Source organism: Tenrec ecaudatus, chromosome X (genome assembly GCF_050624435.1).
Source record: "Tenrec ecaudatus isolate mTenEca1 chromosome X, mTenEca1.hap1, whole genome shotgun sequence".
Lineage (NCBI taxonomy): Eukaryota > Metazoa > Chordata > Mammalia > Afrosoricida > Tenrecidae > Tenrec > Tenrec ecaudatus.
Window position 1 is genome coordinate 94,305,484 of NC_134548.1, and position 22,348 is coordinate 94,327,831.

The window sequence follows — 22,348 nt, forward strand, 5'->3', positions numbered from 1 at the left end:
GGCTTTATCTGCCTTCTGGCTAGCCAGAGCAGAAGCTCTCCCACGAGAAAGAGGGCAAGCAAACCACTACTCTCCATCTCATGGTTTGTTTCTCCAGAACCCCACTCTCAGGGTACCGTGATGTGTGAGTCTGGGCAGAGCAGAGAGACAAATCCACAGACTCCCATGTGCCCACGACAGATAGTTTTATATAAAGGGTAAGTGTACATTCAGAAAGCATCCCAACCCAGTGCTCTCCAGGTCCCGAAGTCCACCATTAGCCCATAGGTCCCATACGGATCATCCAAGTCCTCCTCATCGCATAAAACGTTCGGAATGACTCCGACTGCAGGAGGAAAGCTCAATCAGTGAGCGAGTAAGCGTCTCAGAGCTGCCAGGGTCTCCACGCAGCTGCTCCAGCCCCCAGGGCTGCATCCTGGTATGCCCATGTGGCTCCTCTCAGGGATTTTTTCACAGGAAGTGAGAGGCTACAACACTGGAGCACATCTTTTCTGAGTTTAAGCCATGCCGTATGTTTTGATCTGTTGCCAGTGCTGCCTCTGGATCCATATAGAGTTTCTGCAGGAGTACCATGAAGTATTCCAGAATGCCTATTTTTCTCTAGCTCTGAAACCTCCTCTTCATCTTAGACAAGCTAAGGCCAATGGAAGAAATGGTGTCAAAGAACTGAACAGAGACATTTCAAAGGGCAGCTCCAGAAGGCAAAGGATTATAATGAAATGTGAAAAGCCCGAGTGTTAGAAAACCAAATAGGAAGAACAGGCTCAGCATATTTAACACTGAGAGAATGAAAAAAAAAAAATCACACCTCCGCTTGCAATATTGAAAGATTCTATGGACAAAATATTGAGTGATGTAGGAATCAACAAAAGAAGATGGAAAGCATAGCTGAAAGAACTAGCTGACAGGACGCCATTTCAGGAGGCAGACAGCATAGGAGCAAGAACTAAGGGTGCTGAGGAAGAAGTTCAGGCAGCACCGAAAGCCTTAGACAAAAGCAAGGCTGCAGGTTTGATCACTGGCGATCCAATTGCAGAGGGGTCTAGGGCAGGAGATGTGTCAGTCAGGGGGCGGTGTCACTCCAATGAAGACTACAGCTTTCCTCCAGTTTCTAAATGCTTCCTCTGCCCCGCCCCCACCCCCAACAATCACGATCCAAATTCTACCTTACAAGTCTGGATAGAGCAGAGGATGTACACTGGTGCAGATAGGAGCTGGAGCCACAGGGAATTCCAGGGCGGATGATATCTTCAGGACCAGGGCTGGGAATGGCGATTTGGGAGGGTAGAGTGAGAGTGGGTTGGAAAGAGGGAACTGATTACAGGGATCCACATGTGACCTGCTCCCTGGGGGATGGACAACAGAAAAGGGGTGAAGGGAGGGCAAGATATGACAAAATAATTTATAAATTATCAAGGGCTCATGAGGGAGGGGAGAGGAGGAGGGAGGGGGGAAAAGAGGAACTGATACAAAGGGCTTAAGTGGAGAGCAAATGCTTTGAAAATGATGAGGGCAAAGAATGCACAGATGTGCTTTACACAATTGATGTATGTATGGATTGTTGTATGAGGCCCTAATAAAATGTTTAAAAAACAATTGAAATGCTTCAACCAGCTGATGAAGCACTTACTTCTCTATGCCAGTAAATTTGGTAGACAGCTACTTGGCCAACTGGAAAGGGCCCATATTTGTCTTCAGTCCCAAAGCAAGTAGATCCTAGATGATGCTTCAAATATAGAATTAGGGTTAGGCTTAATGTCACCGTCAAGTAAAATGTTGCTGAAGAACGCCCAACAATGTTTGTAGCAGTACATTGACAGGGAGATTCCAGACGTTCGAGCCAGGAAAAGAAGAGGATGTAGAATAAGGTATGTCACTGCTGATGTCAGATGGATGCTGGCTGAATGAAGAGAATAACAGGGAGAAGTTTATGAGTGTGTATGTTTGACAAAGTAGAAAATGTATTAACAATTGTGCAAAAACTGGGGCTTAGAAAGTCCAAAGGGGAGACTATACTCAGTATATCTCAAGCTATCTAACCATACGTTTTTCCAAGTGCTTACCAATGACCAGACACGGTCCAAACACATACTCTTCTGAGCCTTACATATGTGGGGAGGCTTGAAAACACTCAAGAAGAAATTGTATGAAAGATAAGAGAAATGTCCCACAAACTCCGGGAAGTTCCCTTTTATACTGCTTAGGAGACCTGGGGGTGGGGGGTGGTGGTGGTGGTGCTGTGCTTTACGCCCTCGGCTGGATCTTGTGAGAGAAGAAGATGCAGCAGGTAGGTACCTTCGGGAATGATGTACACGCCAACAAAGCCTCTGCAACAGTTATCCTCTGCCTTTATGAGCTGGAATTGGTGCGATGGTAGTGGATTCTACATATTTGTTCAGACGTCACTAAGCACAGACATCCTTTATAACTTAGACCTTTGATAACTAAATGTTTGCCTGGGTAGCAGGAGCAAGAGGGAGATATTAAAAAGGAGTCCTAAGACAGTTCTGGGATGAAAATATGTTCACTCTTGTGTTGCTTATCTTAGATGGCATGTGCATACAGATGACAAAGCATCACTGTGTGCTTCAAACACATGCTTACTGTAATGCAAATATGTGTATGTCAATACATGTTAACAAAATTATGCTCTTAGAAGGAAACTAAAACATTAGAAAGGATGACTAATTTCTTTCATATATATATATATATATATATATATATATATATATATATATATATATATCGCATTTACCTAATCTGTAAGCCTCTGAAGGGGTCGGGTCAAACCTGTCAATCAGGTCACAGTCAATGAGGCCTTCACATAGACATGCACTTCTATTGAGGATTCTGGGAACTCTGGACTTCTGACCTGGAGGGGGAACACACAAGCTCTCCCTTTGAGACATTCCTGACAACAGGCCACATGGTGCTACACTGATGGACTCAGAGCCTGGGAGCAGGAGAAGCCACATGCTGACCCACGCCGGCACTGAAATGCTTCCATCGCCACAGGACCCACGGGCCTGTGATCTTCCTGCATTCAGCGTCATTGCATGTGTTGCATGAGTCTGAAGGAGAATTCATAGACTGGTATGGGACCTATGGGCTAATATGGAACTTAAAGCTTTGAGGTGGACTGGGCTGGATTTTCTCTCAATATACAAAGGATTCTTTCTATAAAGCTCTTTCTTATGCACATATGAGTGTCTCCTTGGACTTGTTTCTCCAATTAACCCAGACAAACACAATAGATATGGAGAATATGATATATATATTAAATATCCACCTTATTTACCAGATATAGTAGTAGGTGTTTATTATATAGAGACCATATACATGCTATTCATAGACAAAGTATAAGTACCCTCATTTATATATATTAAATAAAATATTCATGTGTTTAATCACTGTTATATAAAATTAATGGTGTTTAGAGGTGATATTAATGACCCCCACTAGCTCTTATTTGGTTTTGTTTAAGTATCAACTTTGTATAAACAATGCTTCCTCTATTGCCTGCATTCCGGCAAGCCCCACCCACCGCCCCACACATGCATAGCACCAGGCCCTTTAGTTTCACAAATGTCTACACAGGAAGGTGTCCTGCTCAGTGTTTGTGGACTCCCAAAACCACCATCTCATCCTTCAGGGATGGCTTCCACTGAACTAGGTGTTCTGGTGTTTCTAGGCCCCTTAGTTGAGTCCAGCATAGGATGGGGTCAACAAACCTGTAAGAAGTCGGAGGCCTGGAGACATTAACTTGGGACAGCTTTTCCTTTTTAGGCATGATGCTGATACCCCATACCCACAACACCTGCTCCCGGCTCCACCCACCCCACGCCACGCAGAAACACCAAGACCCAGCGTTCCTCCTTGTTCCTATTAAAGGGCTGCTGATGAGATTCTTCTTCCATGCAGAGTCCGTTCCCCATTCTTATGTCCAGAGTAAGGAACACTGTGGACCTGCTGGTCTGGCCCCCAACCCTCCTTCCCTGTTGACACGCTGGTCTCTTCCCTTCCCTTGCCCCTTCCCGCCTCCCTCCCCACCATATACAAAATGTACACACACACAACTCTCCTTTACGCAGCCGTTGTTTATTGGAACCATCCCCAGTGGGTGGCCCTTTTGGCTTCAGCTTCAGACATCTGGAGATTAGGCACAGCTTTTTGAAGTTTCTGCCTTGCCCTGATGCTCTTGGGCAGTGTGGGATTCGACGGACCTCTCCTGGCAATCTTGGTTGGCACTTTCCTCACTCAGGCCCACTTTCTTATTAAACCTGTGGTAATGCCCGAAAAGGGTCAGCCCTCTGGATTTCTTTGTCTTTCTCGGGTAGGTGGAGGCTTTTGGAGGGGCTTTGCTTTTCACCCCCATGGCTGATTTCTTCACCTGGAAAGAAACAGGGTGAGCACCGGGCATTGGCTTACAGGACGGGGCTTCTGGGGGGGTGGCAAGGGGCACGTTATGAGAAGTTTGGGTTGAGCAGGGGTTTGCGCCTGGCAAGGACAAGGCAGAACTCTCAGAGGTTGTGGGGACGGGGTGCTAGTGTGGAAGGTGAGGAGGACCTTGGTGGGGTCAACTCACGTTTTTATTACGTCTGGGCTTCGGTGTCTTCTTTCGCCCCTGTTGTTTTGGGGTCTCTTGTTCGGTAGTTGTAACTGGAGCTTGAGCTTTCCTGGCCATCTTATGGCTATGCAGAATTTACTCCGGGCCTCCTGGTGCCCCCTATTTATACCCCAAAGACAATGAGGAGCCACAACCCTCAGCTCTTATTAGTCAACAAGCTATGACCAGCCAGTGGTAGCCTGGAGACCGAGTGACATCACAAAGCATGCCACACCCAGATACCGCTGCAGGGGATGGGATGTGGGGAGGCAAGATGGGGAGGCAAAGCTGAGTTTTAGACATCACAAAGTTGAGCCTCAGGCCTCTATATTGGACAGAGGAGGGGAGATGTTCCGTTTAGTGAAAGGGGGCTATTTTTTCAGTGCTCCCCAATCATGTGGCCCAAACAAATTTCTTGCTTCTATGGCTACCTCATGTTCACTTGTGATGCTCTTTATCAACACTCTTGTTCATTACTGTGCTGACAGTCGTAGACACCAAGAGCGATTGTCCTTAGGTCTCATCTAGTTGGTCCTGACATTTAACAACCCCATGAATAATAGAGGGGAACACGGCCTGGGTCTCCTCCAAATACCAGGGCATGTTTTTGACTGTCAAAATAAAGGAGGAAGAGGTGGGGAAGGGCTTTCAGGGTCTGCTCACTGAGAGTGTACAGGGTCCCTCGATGAGACGGTCAGCAGTGTCATGAAACCCTGGTGAACCACAAGATCACAGTCCCAGGCACCGATGACCTCTGGGGCCCAGTGAAACACCTGCTCCTCTGAGGCCAGTTTGGGGCTGCTGCCGGTGACGAAGTGCAAACACCCCACTGCCTCCAAGAGAGCCCTGTCTGCCTAGAATTTGTGGTTCAATGCCAGCCAGGAGAAGGTCAAATCAGACCACCAGGGCAAGAACATCGTCGATCTCTCCAAGAAGGAAGGAAGATATGGAAGATGATGTCCATGAGGAAGAGAGAGCAGTAGAATGTCAGGGCTTGGCAAACTAAGAGGGAAACTGAGAAAGCTATAAAAGAATATGAAGGGAGGCCTGCCAGGATCATGTATGAAGGTCTTTGCTCACTCCTGGTGGTCATGATCTGAGTCAGCGTATTGTTGTAGCTTGGGTTCATGCCCTCTTCCAGTCCTTGGGTACTGACTTTGAGCTTCTTGGTGCTGACAAAATCAAGCAGCGTCCATCCACCTCCCTCTTGTCTGGACGGTACTGAAGATTACTGAGTGCCCGGCTTGATCTATATCTCAAAGAAAAAAGGGCGAATGATGGTGGTGCCATGGGCAAAGTTGACTAAGGAGAACTCATTGAAGTGGATGTTCATAGGTGGCTTGTACACTTACATGAAACAGTGCTCCAGTAGGAGCAGCAGCCCCAAACTGGCCTCAGAGGAGCAGGTGTTTCACTGGGCCCCAGAGGTCATCGGTGCCTGGGACTGTGATCTTGTGGTTCACCAGGGTTTCATGACACTGCTGACCGTCTCATCGAGGGACCCTGTACACTCTCAGTGAGCAGACCCTGAAAGCCCTTCCCCACCTCTTCCTCCTTTATTTTGACAGTCAAAAACATGCCCTGGTATTTGGAGGAGACCCAGGCCGTGTTCCCCTCTATTATTCATGGGGTTGTTAAATGTCAGGACCAACTAGATGAGACCTAAGGACAATCGCTCTTGGTGTCTACGACTGTCAGCACAGTAATGAACAAGAGTGTTGATAAAGAGCATCACAAGTGAACATGAGGTAGCCATAGAAGCAAGAAATTTGTTTGGGCCACATGATTGGGGAGCACTGAAAAAATAGCCCCCTTTCACTAAACGGAACATCTCCCCTCCTCTGTCCAATATAGAGGCCTGAGGCTCAACTTTGTGATGTCTAAAACTCAGCTTTGCCTCCCCATCTTGCCTCCCCACATCCCATCCCCTGCAGCAGTATCTGGGTGTGGCATGCTTTGTGATGTCACTCGGTCTCCAGGCTACCACTGGCTGGTCATAGCTTGTTGACTAATAAGAGCTGAGGGTTGTGGCTCCTCATTGTCTTTGGGGTATAAATAGGGGGCACCAGGAGGCCCGGAGTAAATTCTGCATAGCCATAAGATGGCCAGGAAAGCTCAAGCTCCAGTTACAACTACCGAACAAGAGACCCCAAAACAACAGGGGCGAAAGAAGACACCGAAGCCCAGACGTAATAAAAACGTGAGTTGACCCCACCAAGGTCCTCCTCACCTTCCACACTAGCACCCCGTCCCCACAACCTCTGAGAGTTCTGCCTTGTCCTTGCCAGGCGCAAACCCCTGCTCAACCCAAACTTCTCATAACGTGCCCCTTGCCACCCCCCCAGAAGCCCCGTCCTGTAAGCCAATGCCCGGTGCTCACCCTGTTTCTTTCCAGGTGAAGAAATCAGCCATGGGGGTGAAAAGCAAAGCCCCTCCAAAAGCCTCCACCTACCCGAGAAAGACAAAGAAATCCAGAGGGCTGACCCTTTTCGGGCATTACCACAGGTTTAATAAGAAAGTGGGCCTGAGTGAGGAAAGTGCCAACCAAGATTGCCAGGAGAGGTCCGTCGAATCCCACACTGCCCAAGAGCATCAGGGCAAGGCAGAAACTTCAAAAAGCTGTGCCTAATCTCCAGATGTCTGAAGCTGAAGCCAAAAGGGCCACCCACTGGGGATGGTTCCAATAAACAACGGCTGCGTAAAGGAGAGTTGTGTGTGTGTACATTTTGTATATGGTGGGGAGGGAGGCGGGAAGGGGCAAGGGAAGGGAAGAGACCAGCGTGTCAACAGGGAAGGAGGGTTGGGGGCCAGACCAGCAGGTCCACAGTGTTCCTTACTCTGGACATAAGAATGGGGAACGGACTCTGCATGGAAGAAGAATCTCATCAGCAGCCCTTTAATAGGAACAAGGAGGAACGCTGGGTCTTGGTGTTTCTGCGTGGCGTGGGGTGGGTGGAGCCGGGAGCAGGTGTTGTGGGTATGGGGTATCAGCATCATGCCTAAAAAGGAAAAGCTGTCCCAAGTTAATGTCTCCAGGCCTCCGACTTCTTACAGGTTTGTTGACCCCATCCTATGCTGGACTCAACTAAGGGGCCTAGAAACACCAGAACACCTAGTTCAGTGGAAGCCATCCCTGAAGGATGAGATGGTGGTTTTGGGAGTCCACAAACACTGAGCAGGACACCTTCCTGTGTAGACATTTGTGAAACTAAAGGGCCTGGTGCTATGCATGTGTGGGGCGGTGGGTGGGGCTTGCCGGAATGCAGGCAATAGAGGAAGCATTGTTTATACAAAGTTGATACTTAAACAAAACCAAATAAGAGCTAGTGGGGGTCATTAATATCACCTCTAAACACCATTAATTTTATATAACAGTGATTAAACACATGAATATTTTATTTAATATATATAAATGAGGGTACTTATACTTTGTCTATGAATAGCATGTATATGGTCTCTATATAATAAACACCTACTACTATATCTGGTAAATAAGGTGGATATTTAATATATATATCATATTCTCCATATCTATTGTGTTTGTCTGGGTTAATTGGAGAAACAAGTCCAAGGAGACACTCATATGTGCATAAGAAAGAGCTTTATAGAAAGAATCCTTTGTATATTGAGAGAAAATCCAGCCCAGTCCACCTCAAAGCTTTAAGTTCCATATTAGCCCATAGGTCCCATACCAGTCTATGAATTCTCCTTCAGACTCATGCAACACATGCAATGACGCTGAATGCAGGAAGATCACAGGCCCGTGGGTCCTGTGGCGATGGAAGCATTTCAGTGCCGGCGTGGGTCAGCATGTGGCTTCTCCTGCTCCCAGGCTCTGAGTCCATCAGTGTAGCACCATGTGGCCTGTTGTCAGGAATGTCTCAAAGGGAGAGCTTGTGTGTTCCCCCTCCAGGTCAGAAGTCCAGAGTTCCCAGAATCCTCAATAGAAGTGCATGTCTATGTGAAGGCCTCATTGACTGTGACCTGATTGACAGGTTTGACCCGACCCCTTCAGAGGCTTACAGATTAGGTAAATGCGATATATATATATATATATATATATATATATATATATATATATATATATATATATATATATATATATATGAAAGAAATTAGTCATCCTTTCTAATGTTTTAGTTTCCTTCTAAGAGCATAATTTTGTTAACATGTATTGACATACACATATTTGCATTACAGTAAGCATGTGTTTGAAGCACACAGTGATGCTTCGTCATCTGTATGCACATGCCATCTAAGATAAGCAACACAAGAGTGAACATATTTTCATCCCAGAACTGTCTTAGGACTCCTTTTTAATATCTCCCTCTTGCTCCTGCTACCCAGGCAAACATTTAGTTATCAAAGGTCTAAGTTATAAAGGATGTCTGTGCTTAGTGACGTCTGAACAAATATGTAGAATCCACTACCATCGCACCAATTCCAGCTCATAAAGGCAGAGGATAACTGTTGCAGAGGCTTTGTTGGCGTGTACATCATTCCCGAAGGTACCTACCTGCTGCATCTTCTTCTCTCACAAGATCCAGCCGAGGGCGTAAAGCACAGCACCACCACCACCACCCCCCCACCCCCAGGTCTCCTAAGCAGTATAAAAGGGAACTTCCCGGAGTTTGTGGGACATTTCTCTTATCTTTCATACAATTTCTTCTTGAGTGTTTTCAAGCCTCCCCACATATGTAAGGCTCAGAAGAGTATGTGTTTGGACCGTGTCTGGTCATTGGTAAGCACTTGGAAAAACGTATGGTTAGATAGCTTGAGATATACTGAGTATAGTCTCCCCTTTGGACTTTCTAAGCCCCAGTTTTTGCACAATTGTTAATACATTTTCTACTTTGTCAAACATACACACTCATAAACTTCTCCCTGTTATTCTCTTCATTCAGCCAGCATCCATCTGACATCAGCAGTGACATACCTTATTCTACATCCTCTTCTTTTCCTGGCTCGAACGTCTGGAATCTCCCTGTCAATGTACTGCTACAAACATTGTTGGGCGTTCTTCAGCAACATTTTACTTGACGGTGACATTAAGCCTAACCCTAATTCTATATTTGAAGCATCATCTAGGATCTACTTGCTTTGGGACTGAAGACAAATATGGGCCCTTTCCAGTTGGCCAAGTAGCTGTCTACCAAATTTACTGGCATAGAGAAGTAAGTGCTTCATCAGCTGGTTGAAGCATTTCAATTGTTTTTTAAACATTTTATTAGGGCCTCATACAACAATCCATACATACATCAATTGTGTAAAGCACATCTGTGCATTCTTTGCCCTCATCATTTTCAAAGCATTTGCTCTCCACTTAAGCCCTTTGTATCAGTTCCTCTTTTCCCCCCTCCCTCCTCCTCTCCCCTCCCTCATGAGCCCTTGATAATTTATAAATTATTTTGTCATATCTTGCCCTCCCTTCACCCCTTTTCTGTTGTCCATCCCCCAGGGAGCAGGTCACATGTGGATCCCTGTAATCAGTTCCCTCTTTCCAACCCACTCTCACTCTACCCTCCCAAATCGCCATTCCCAGCCCTGGTCCTGAAGATATCATCCGCCCTGGAATTCCCTGTGGCTCCAGCTCCTATCTGCACCAGTGTACATCCTCTGCTCTATCCAGACTTGTAAGGTAGAATTTGGATCGTGATTGTTGGGGGTGGGGGCGGGGCAGAGGAAGCATTTAGAAACTGGAGGAAAGCTGTAGTCTTCATTGGAGTGACACCGCCCCCTGACTGACACATCTCCTGCCCTAGACCCCTCTGCAATTGGATCGCCAGTGATCAAACCTGCAGCCTTGCTTTTGTCTAAGGCTTTCGGTGCTGCCTGAACTTCTTCCTCAGCACCCTTAGTTCTTGCTCCTATGCTGTCTGCCTCCTGAAATGGCGTCCTGTCAGCTAGTTCTTTCAGCTATGCTTTCCATCTTCTTTTGTTGATTCCTACATCACTCAATATTTTGTCCATAGAATCTTTCAATATTGCAAGCGGAGGTGTGATTTTTTTTTTTTCATTCTCTCAGTGTTAAATATGCTGAGCCTGTTCTTCCTATTTGGTTTTCTAACACTCGGGCTTTTCACATTTCATTATAATCCTTTGCCTTCTGGAGCTGCCCTTTGAAATGTCTCTGTTCAGTTCTTTGACACCATTTCTTCCATTGGCCTTAGCTTGTCTAAGATGAAGAGGAGGTTTCAGAGCTAGAGAAAAATAGGCATTCTGGAATACTTCATGGTACTCCTGCAGAAACTCTATATGGATCCAGAGGCAGCACTGGCAACAGATCAAAACATACGGCATGGCTTAAACTCAGAAAAGATGTGCTCCAGTGTTGTAGCCTCTCACTTCCTGTGAAAAAATCCCTGAGAGGAGCCACATGGGCATACCAGGATGCAGCCCTGGGGGCTGGAGCAGCTGCGTGGAGACCCTGGCAGCTCTGAGACGCTTACTCGCTCACTGATTGAGCTTTCCTCCTGCAGTCGGAGTCATTCCGAACGTTTTATGCGATGAGGAGGACTTGGATGATCCGTATGGGACCTATGGGCTAATGGTGGACTTCGGGACCTGGAGAGCACTGGGTTGGGATGCTTTCTGAATGTACACTTACCCTTTATATAAAACTATCTGTCGTGGGCACATGGGAGTCTGTGGATTTGTCTCTCTGCTCTGCCCAGACTCACACATCACGGTACCCTGAGAGTGGGGTTCTGGAGAAACAAACCATGAGATGGAGAGTAGTGGTTTGCTTGCCCTCTTTCTCGTGGGAGAGCTTCTGCTCTGGCTAGCCAGAAGGCAGATAAAGCCACATCGTGTACTCGTGGGGTTTTTTTTCTGGAAAGTTAAAATTGTGATGATTTTGTTTGGTTGTAGACTTTGGTTATTCCGGAATAAAATGGTGAAAATGAATGTGATTGATGTCTATTTTGAGGTCAGGGATAGAAATCTCCATTTGAATTTCTCAGAAGTCATGCTGCTTAAGGAAAAGGGCTGACAGAAGGTCAAAATGCCTGACAGAAAGCCTGGATCAGGTTGAATGCTCTCAGGGACCTAATCCCAGATTTTTGTATAAATCAAATAGTGTAGATAATGATTGAGATCAACTACATAAGGATTGTACTTGACTATTTTAAGACTTGGCTTAGTATCTGATTCTACATAGTTTATACTAATTTCTTCTGTTCATGATTTTTAAAAATGATTTTGGGAAGTATAAAATACAGAGCTTGTAAGCCCCCTTCCATCAAGCCATTAATTGGCCCTTACATATTCCCCACCAGGTGCTTTGGCATACTCAGGAGCCATTGGTCTTTGTCAGAAGGTGAAAAAATTGGAACCATGAAGAAAACTCCTCCCTAGGACCGAACATTACAGGGAACCAGTGGGAAGGTTGAAATGCTGGCTAGGTGATCAGGTGTATCTACTTGTTGTGTAGAAGTGGGGGAAATGCAGCAACAAAGAGAGGGGTTGAGTCTGGCCACTGACACCTGTGGGCTTGGTTTATAGGAAAAGTGGAGACGATGCGAGCAGGTTGACTGGTCTAAAGTTCATGACCTAATGTGAGGGGGCAAGGCTCACTGAGTATTTGTGAGAGCCCCTGGTCTACAGAGAAGCACCCTGCGGAGCTAATGAGCACCCTGCGGAGGCTAATTGAGGCAACCCACATTGAGTTGACCAGAACCTGACCAGATGAAGAGCTTTTTATCCTGTGACTGGTGCGTATTGTTGCTGACATTATGGATCACCTGTCCTGAATTGACTTTGCTTATGGATGCGGACTACACAAGGTTCCAACTAGAATGAACGTTCTTCACGTCAAAAAAGGATCGTCTCCTCAGAGCACTGGGTTGGTGTAAGTGGGCAGTCTAGAAATTGGATACCCAAAATTGCAGGATTACAGTCATGAAGAGGTTGGCTTACAAGCATTCATAAATGGAGGAATATATGCATAGGGTCATAGGGTTAAGGTGTAGGTGTGACTTAACTGCAGTCGTTAGGCTAAAGGATTGTGTACAGGTGCCATGTTTGCAAAGGGTGGATTGAGATAGTTAAGGTTAATTGTGGCAACCCAGCCTATAAACAAATGTGGGATTAATTGAAGGGCGGGGAGATAAATGGCTTGGTGGGCCTCACCTTTCTGGTTCTCATCTCTGTCTCCCTGATGGTCGGACCAGGGCGCAACTGCTTTAGCCCGTTCCCTCCTTTAGATAGCAACGATCATTTTCTGTGAAACCTCCCGCAGGGGAAGACACATGGACATACGGAGATGCAGCCCTAGGTGCTGAAGCAACCTGCCAACGCTGAGATGCTTACACAATCACTGATTAGACTTTCCTTCTGCAGTAGGTGACTTTGTGCGTGTTTTGTGAGATTGAGTAGGAGGACTTTGTAGATCAGTGTCAGACATGGGGGCTAAAGGTGGACTTCTGGACTTGGAGAGCACTGGGTTGGGATGCTTCCTGAATGTACACTTATGCTTTATATAAATCTTCCTCTCCTATACATAGGATTTTTTGTGGTATTGTCCCTCTAGTGTACCCAGAGTAACACGGATTTCCAGGAAGATGGTACCCATGTAGAATCACCCACTCTATACTCCAATTGTTATCCAGGAAATGAAGAGGTTCAGGAACCTTGGAATTAGAACTACAATCCTGGTCTACCAGGTTTTATGCTTCAGACCTTCCCATCCGGTTTTCACCCCCAGAGTAATTCAAGGTGTCCCTGCAGTGCAATAAATTCATGGCACCTGGCCTGGCTTTCCTAATCCCATACCGGGATTCACGGGATGGATGACATATACCCCGACTCCCCCCACTTCACTCAAAATCCATGGCCCAGTTACATGCAGTAAATGCCCGATATAGGCTCCTCCCCAGGAGCATGTCCAAATCCCCCACCCCATGGAGAGCCTGTGAAATCCAGGCCCAAGTGCTCACCATGGCTCTTCCCTCACTTCATGCCCCTTCATGGGCCATGGCCCTCCGCTCCCCTGTGAAGCACAAAGGGATTGCACTGGCTACCCGACCTGCTCTTCACCTCAGCTCTGTTCCCGCCCATCAGCCTGGTATAATGAAAGGTAAGAAGTAGACACAAATTTAGCATAATCTGAGAGCAGAGATTACCTATTGGAAGACCCTGGGTTATTGCCTGCTTTAGAATGTATATCCCCAGAAGAGAGCCTGCTGAGCTATGCAGGGGAATCAACAGAAAGCCTAGAGCAGATGTAGGGGAGAATGCAGACCTAGTGAGCCCCAGACCCACTCAACCAATTTAGTTCCCCTCCCCTGGGGCCAGGTAGATTCATTCCCTGGTGCAAGCACAGCCTAACATCCCTTAAAAAATACTCAGCCACTCTGAGGCTTTCCTTTGTTTGCTTCTTCAGCTCCCCTGTATTGTAGCCATCAACACCTGGTTCATTAACAAAGTTTCAACATACCAAAGACATGACAACCACCAAGTTTTACAAGCTGCAGCTTCTGTGAGCAGCAAATTGTACAGGGTTGGGCTGGACACAGAGTCCTAGGCATCCAGATGCTGCTTATAGCACACATCGTAGAGCAAGCCTCTAACCAGGCTTTCATGTAAGACACTGGCTTCTGAGCAGGACACCGGTGTACTCTGTCATCCTCGGCTTCCTAGGTCGGGGATAGGAATAGACTCCATCCTCCAACTTCGCTTGCCCCCCCACCAAAAAAATCCTAAAAGAGTACATACAGTCCATTGGTAATGAGCCAGAAGTTAATAAACTCAAATCAACATGATATAGCTCTCAGGGCAATACCCGACACAAAAATCATCGTCCTAGCCTGAATTTCAAGCCCACTGTAAAAGCCCCCCAAATTTAAACAACATGGTAGTAAAACAACATATCACCGAGCAATTTATCCAACTGCCCAAGAGACCTCTGTTCCAAGCAGCACTGCCCCTCCCATCACTGACCCTTCCCCCGGTGGGACCCAGTGACTCTTTGTCCTGGCATTGTTGTTGCTCTATGTTCTAACACTATGTTCTAACACTCCCAGGCTGCCCCCACCCCTTTACACTGCTGTGCCCATTCAGTAAGTCATCCTCGACCAGGACACACCTATTGGTGGTATACGTAAGAACAGCGGGAAGTGTGTCTGTCTATGTACATATAGTAGCAAGTATATACAAAGACACGTATATGTTATTTTAACTTTTGCCATTTGAATTTACTTTTTTACTTTCTTTAGTTAATGCCCCATCCAACCATCAGTTAGCAGACACCACAGAGGCAAAGCTCCTGGGTAAATGTAGAGCCGAATCAAATATACATTAACCACTCTACTGTATCTCACACTAGCATCCTTTTCACCACTAGTGCTCTTAAAACTTTGGTCTCTTACCCTGCCATGTAACTTTCCTTTCTTTAGTCCACGGCCTGAAGTTTTACATCAGAACACTATCAACCGATCCTTTAGTTTCACCGTACTTATTCTTAAAGCTGTGTTGTCCTTCCCACCCTCAAAAACCCCAAAGTGACACTAACCCTATATTAAAAAAAGTCCTTCAGTCTATCAAATATTAGTGGCCATGCCTTCCTGTCTGTAAGCAGGCACTTTGGGGAACGACAATCCCTGCCTTTAACCTACCAAATAACACTACCTGATCTAACCCATATTTTACTTTACCTACTACTCTATTCACCCCTCAACACATCTTAACCGTTCTGTGAATGCTCCCCTAATACCTAATCCAACACTTACCACCACCACCCAGCCCTCCAAACCCCTCTGCAACACCAGCTAACAGAGTGAGCCCCGGCTACATAAGAAAACCACGTACCTAACACCCCCAAGAGTGACACCAAGTTTTCAAGGGAAAAAATAGACAATATCACTAGACACACATATGCCCAGTAATTTAAAACAAAGAAACAAAAACAAATCAGAGAATCAGAAGCAAATAGCCAAATACCATACAGACCAAAATATAATGCTTGAAATGGAATGGGCTATGGATCTCCCAGGAAAAGAATGTAAAAGAATGATGAAGGAACTCATTCAACAGCTGAAGGACGAGTCTGAGGGGAAAAGGGAAACAATAGAAAACCCAGTAACCCCTCTAAGTGCTGTAGAAGAAAACCTCCAAACAGAAACAAAAGAGTCAAACACCACAATAGCTGAATTAAACAACACCCTGCAGGAACAGAGAAACAGAATTGAAGAGATGAAAACCTGACTTAATTATGTTGAAGAGCAATCTGTAGACTGGAACTCAAACTGGGAACAGCGAGCAAATCGTGCACTTTCCATTATGTGAACAAGAAAAGCATAGAGCAGTGTTGTTAATGACACCGCGTGTCTCGGCAACGAGGAGGACTCTGCGGGCTTCGAATTAAAGAATGGGGGGTCTCCAACCCGTGGAGGGGATTTCTCTTCTGGCAAGGCAGTACTGGGAGGAAGGCAGAAGAGTGGTATGCCTTTGCTTTTTCGTATTTGGAACAAAATTAGTGGATATATATTTGATAGATCAGAAATTTAAAATAAGATATAAACATGAAGCAAAATGAAGCGCCTATTTGCGCGGTGGTTGTTCTTAGGTGCCTTTACGTAGTCTGTTCTGACCCATAGCTACCCAATTCCTAACATTGGTTCCCATGCTTGAACCCCATATTGCAGCTGCTGTGTCAGCCTTGCTCATTTTGGGCCCTCCTCTCTGTCACTGCCCCTCTACTTTACCAAGCATGGTGTCCATCTTCAGGTACTGGTCTCTCCTGATCACAGAGCCAGAGTATTTAAGACAATGTCTTACCACCCTTGCCTCTACGAAGCATTCAGGCTGTACTTCGTCCAACACAGATTTGTTTGTCCTTCTGGCAATCCATGGTATTCAGTATTTTTTGCCCGTACCACAATTCAAACTCATCAATTCCTCATCAGTTTTCCTTATTCAATGTCAAGTTTTCACATTCATTCGAGGTGATTTCAAATAAAATGGTTTGTGTCAAGGACTCCTTGGTCCTCAGAATACCATCCTTGCTTTTCAATACTCCAAAGAGGTCTTGTGTAGAAGATTCACCCACTGAAAGACTTCCTTTTTATCTCTTGATATTGGAGGCAGTCTGTTTTCAGAGAGCTCTAACATTGGACATTATGAAGTTCTCTGCTCTATCGGATCTCAATGAATTCTAGGACTGGACTGAGAGGAGTGTGTGAGATATGCATGAATATCTGTTTAAGATGTTCATACATAATTTCATTCTCTTTCATTCCTTTATAATGAATATATTGAGGCAAGTAAATGTGGCTAGTAAAAATAATAAGTTAATTATAAAATTATGATCAAGTATGTATGCATTTAATCCCTTGTATAATTTCACAGAAGTACATACATACAGATGACAAAGGTCAACTTTGCATTTCCAATGACTCTGAAATTAGAGATTCCAACTCCTGAACACTCAGGGTCTTGCTAAGACAGGAGGAGGATTCAGAAATTACTGACCATAGAAGGCACAGGGGGCATAAACAGCCCTGAACAATTAACTGAACCATTATAATGAATGGGTTAACTTGACACCATTTGAAAAATCAAAATGCCTTGACCATAATAATTGATTAGGTAAAGTGTTAGTCATTGTAATGAGTTTGACATTACTGAAAGTAATGATTTAGGAAGTATTCAGAAGGCAAAACATGGAAACATTCATAAGAATATTTACAGTACAACTCAAATTGAACTTACTGACCCGCGCATTTACGAAGCTATGTGTGCATCCATATAGTTTTCAAGATTTCCATTTAGGTAACTTTTGTGAACAACATACAGAGAAAATATGGATAGGATAATATCGGCGTCTTTTAAATTATTTGATGAGATAACACAAAACCAAACTCCCTACCATTGAATTAATCCCGACTCATAGCAAAACTACAGGTTAGGGTGGAATTGCCCTTGTAGGTTTCTGGGACTACAATTCTGCATGGGAGTAGAAAGCCTTTTCTTGTACTCGAGGCGCAGGTAGGCTGGTGGTTTCGAAATGCTGACCTTTTGTTGATCAGCCCAACACGTAACCACTACGCCACCAGGGCTCCACTGGAAGAGGTAAGTGATGTTATGGGTAGTTACCCTCCAGTGGGTTCTCACTCCTGATAACCCCATTTCTACGAGAAGAACTACAGATCATCAGACCTTTCTTCTGAGGTGTCTCTGGGTGGTTTGGAAGGAATATCTTTTGACTCCTTGTCATAATCTTAACCACTCGGGCCGTACACATGCTCCTGGATAATAATACAAATCACAAAATTAATAATTCATGGTAGCATATATTAAAGTACATATCAAATATTAGCAAAGTAGTAGGTACTCATTGTTTACATAATATGAACAATCACAGAATTATGCAAGCACACACAATCTTCATTAATACCAAGCATGCTACTTGAAACCTCAGCCCAAATATTCCATTATAATTGAATCAGATTTGTTAGACATAGAATTTTTATATTCTTTCATATTATAAATGATATCACTAGGAATTGGAGAATTAACTGTGTTTTTTATTAGGTAGGTAGAATTTCATTTTTTTAAAGTAGAATTTCTAAACCATAGACCATAAGGACAAAGATTTAAAAAGAATCTAGCTTATAGGTATAACTTCAGGCAACTAATTGCAAGTTTAATAGGGACACAGAAAACAATGTGATTTAAAAAGTGCTGCCTACTAAACTATGTCATACCACCATTTATACAGTGGGTCCCCATTTCATAGCCGTTAACCTGTGGAATTAAGGTGTGGGCATTACAAGTGATTATTGTGAACCTCATCGGGGACACAGTTTTCTTGGGAGCAATGGGAACATGACTACAACGGACTACATTTAGCACCTAATTTAGTTGAAAGGATAAGGCCCAGAAGCACACTGTGCCTACTGTAAACAGCGTTAGGCATGTCCCTTCAGTGGGAGTAGAATGCATAGCAGTCTCTGCAGCATCTACGGAACCATCAGGAGGTGACTATGACCTCTGACAGCCCCTCCCTGCTCCCAGAAGACAGCGTAGATTCAAGAGAAGAAGATTCACATAGAGGACAATCCTGTCCTAGAAGCTTCGTAACTCCATAAAGGTTCTCAGTCCCATGAAAGGTAGAGTTAGGGTCAGAGAATTCCCAAAGCTATAGCACTCCAATAGACATATATAGTTCATACTTAGAACTCATAAGCCAGATGTTAATTTAACCAATGAGGGTTTTGGACTGCTAACCTCGAGGTCAGCAGTTTGAAACCACCAGCTGCTCTGAAGAAGACAGGCAAGACTTCTCTATTCCCATAAACGTTCACAGTTGGAAACCGCCAGGGGAAGTTCTGCCGTGTCTGATAGTGTTGATGTGAGTCAGAATCTACACTATGACTGTGGGTTAGATTAAGTTTTGTTATCTTTCTATTCTTTCTCTCCTTGTCTTTTCTCCTCTTCCTCCTGCTCTTCCTGCACCTCCTCTCCTCCTCTTCCTCCTTGTTTTTCTTTTTCCTTTACTCTCTCTCTCTCTCTCTCACATATTGGTCTGTGTATCCGATTCAATACTTCCTAGGAAGACATTGGACATTCTAATATTTTCAACTTTCCGAAAGAACTAGCAATTGAAAGTTAATGGTTTCAAGTGTTTTTATTTAATGATAAAATCAATGAAACACTGATAAGGCGAGTGATTTGCTTTTTCTCAAAGATAACTAAACCTGGTACCTAGAGTTTCTTCATCGGTAGTCTGATCACCTCCAATACTAGTGTTTTAGCCAACGCAGAATTTGGCAAAATATGATCCCGGGGTCATATTCTCACTATATTGGAAGGAGCCCTGGTGGCCAAGTGGGTTAGGCATTGGGGCAATATGCACAACGTTGTTGTTTAAAACCCACCAGCCACTCTGAGTGAAGGATCAAACTGTCTAATCCCATACAATATATAAACTTTGGAACCATACAGATGAGTTCTTCTCTGTCCTGTAAGGTTATTATGAATCAGAATCTATTCATAGCAGTCAATAATGATTTCTTTGCTTCATGTGTCTTTGTAAGTAACATGATAATGGCATACAGCCACGCTCATGTGATTATACATTGTCTATAGTTGCTAAAGCAGGATGCATTATGGGCAAAGCCAAAAATCCTACGCTCCATAGAACATGTGAACCGAACCCTGTATTAACGTGTAACAATTTTTTGACCATCACAGGCGTGAATTGGATGGCATCTACCGTAATAACAAGGCCATATCAGGTGGCACAACCCTGGATATGGTTTATATGTTGTATCTTCCCAAATATCTACTCATGATGTTTTTCCAGAGCCTTAAACTCAGAACCTAACTGTTTTCCAGCTCAGGTGTCAGCAAATGTTTGAGATGGACGAGTGCATCCTGTCCTTCAATGCAATTTAAACATTGTTTGAGAACCATCCGTATAGTGTTACAAGCAAGTGAGAGCACCATCACCTGAATTATACTCTAATTCCCCGCCCCCCACAATCTTATTTCAGAGCACATGTGCCTACCAGTAGAACCGCATATTGCTCCTAGCAAGTCACCGCCTGCCACGCCCTGCTTCAGCTCATCAACTGGCTAACTTTTCCTGTCAAGGGCCAGAGAGTAAATAATTTAGACTTAGTGGGTCATTTGACCCCTATCTCCAAGAACTTGGAAAGGCAGTAAAACCTGGGTAACATCAATTTAAAGATGATCCTTTAGTGGGTATTGTTATTAAAGCAAATGAGAGCTTGAGTCCTCATTGAAGAACTCTGTGTCTACAGTTGGTCAAGGTAAAGGCTTCCAGGTTCCAAGCACAAGGTGTTGGTCTCAGATGCAGGTCAAACCCCTTTAGGCATGTGCTTATAACTTCTATATTTTCTCTGCATTCCTTTAGTCTAATCTCAACACAGTCTAATCTTAACACCCTGATTGAAAAATAAGTCAGGGTGTATCACTAGTCCTCTGCTGATATTTAATATCAGGGAAGACAGGGTAGTTGGGATTGTGCTGTGATTCATTTTAAACATTTTTGCATTTGACTCTTTCAGTTACTGGTGGAAGGGTTACCCGTGTGCCAGGGACTTCCAAAACAATGAAGTGAAAGCAGAGAGACAGTGCTTGTAAATGCTTCCATAAGCCCAGAAGAGCAACATAACCCTGGAAATAATCTCAAGTGGGTAAAAGTAAGACAGTAAACATCTCAGCTTGTCGCATGTGTTCAGTGTTGCAAGTATTGATTATCTTCTTTGTTCCTTGAGTGCTTTATGAGAGGTTGGCTTTCCTCTGTGTGTGTTTCTGTGTATGCGTTAGCCTTACCATTTCATTTGACTGTGGGATTTGTTTGGATGGAAAGAATGGTGATGGCAAAACCTGGCACAATAATACCAAATGCCAAAATGTATACCATTAAGTCCTTGCGTGTACTGTTTAGAATAATGAGACCAGGAAAAGTGAGGAAGTGATTGAGTGTGCAGTGTAGATTGGCAGTATTTTTAGCAAGAGGGAGGTAACCAGTTTCCCCCTGTTTTACACATCAAACTTACTTAGTCTTATTCAAAAATGTACGGAGTTCACAATGACTGCATGGCTTCTCCCTCCCCCCACCCAAAGGTGTTGCTTCCTTGATTTATTCAAGTTTGTTCTTTCCTTTACACACTCAATTTGTGAGTCTTGAATTTTCATTCTTGAATTGCATTATAGATAATGTTTATCCAAGTATTTTATACTTACCTTTTAAACTAAATGTTATTATATGCTTATATTTTACAAGAAGGGGTGGCTCATAACGTGAAATCATTTGATCAATTAATATTCATGTGAAATATTTCCCCACCATACTGGCATGGCTATTTCATCATCAATCAATTGAGCATTTATGTGTGATGCTCTTCCTGTATTCTCTGTTCTTTTCTATTTGATTATGTCTATCTTTGTACCAATACTACAATACCTAATTTGTAATTATTTTATTTCTGTGATGTATCTTATAAACACTCCAATTTTGTGCTTCTCCATGAAGAATGTCTTGAATATTTTTGATGACCAGATAAATTCTACAACAAAAGTGTCCATTTCTACACAAAATCATTAAGATAGTCATTGGAATTTTATGTATCTGAAGATTAGGTGACATACTTACAACATGTAGTCATCCAATGTTTGAATGTGCATAAAATTCCTTTTTAATATCCTTTGAAAATATTTTGAGGTTTTCAGGTGAGCGGTAGTGCACATGTTTTATGGGATTTAATCCTAGACATTTCATGATTTTTATTCTCCTGTAAGTTTTCAATTTCAGTATTTCTTTGTTGGTGGTAAATACAAAACATAAAGTGAGCACATATTCAGTGACCTTTGCAGATATTCAGTGACCTTTTTATATACTGAGCACATATTCAGCGACCTTTATGCATTTATTTATTGCTAATAATAGTGTGTAGAATCATTGGGGTTTAAAAAATAATATCTTATCGTGTTTTCAGGGAAGGCTTACATAGTGTAGATACACATGGAACAGTTTCTACACAATTGAGTGACATTGGCTATGTCCTTCAAATTATGTGCAAATTCTTATAATTCTCATGATTTTTATTCCGGTTGTTGTATTCAAATATTTCATTTGGGAATGTGCACAATTACATCATCATCAAAAAATTTCTATCCTGTTTCCTTTTTTCTCTCAGGTTCTAACACCATGTTAAAAAGAAGTGGTAAAAATGGTAAGTTTTGACCCATTCCCTATTTGGGGTAGAAACTTTC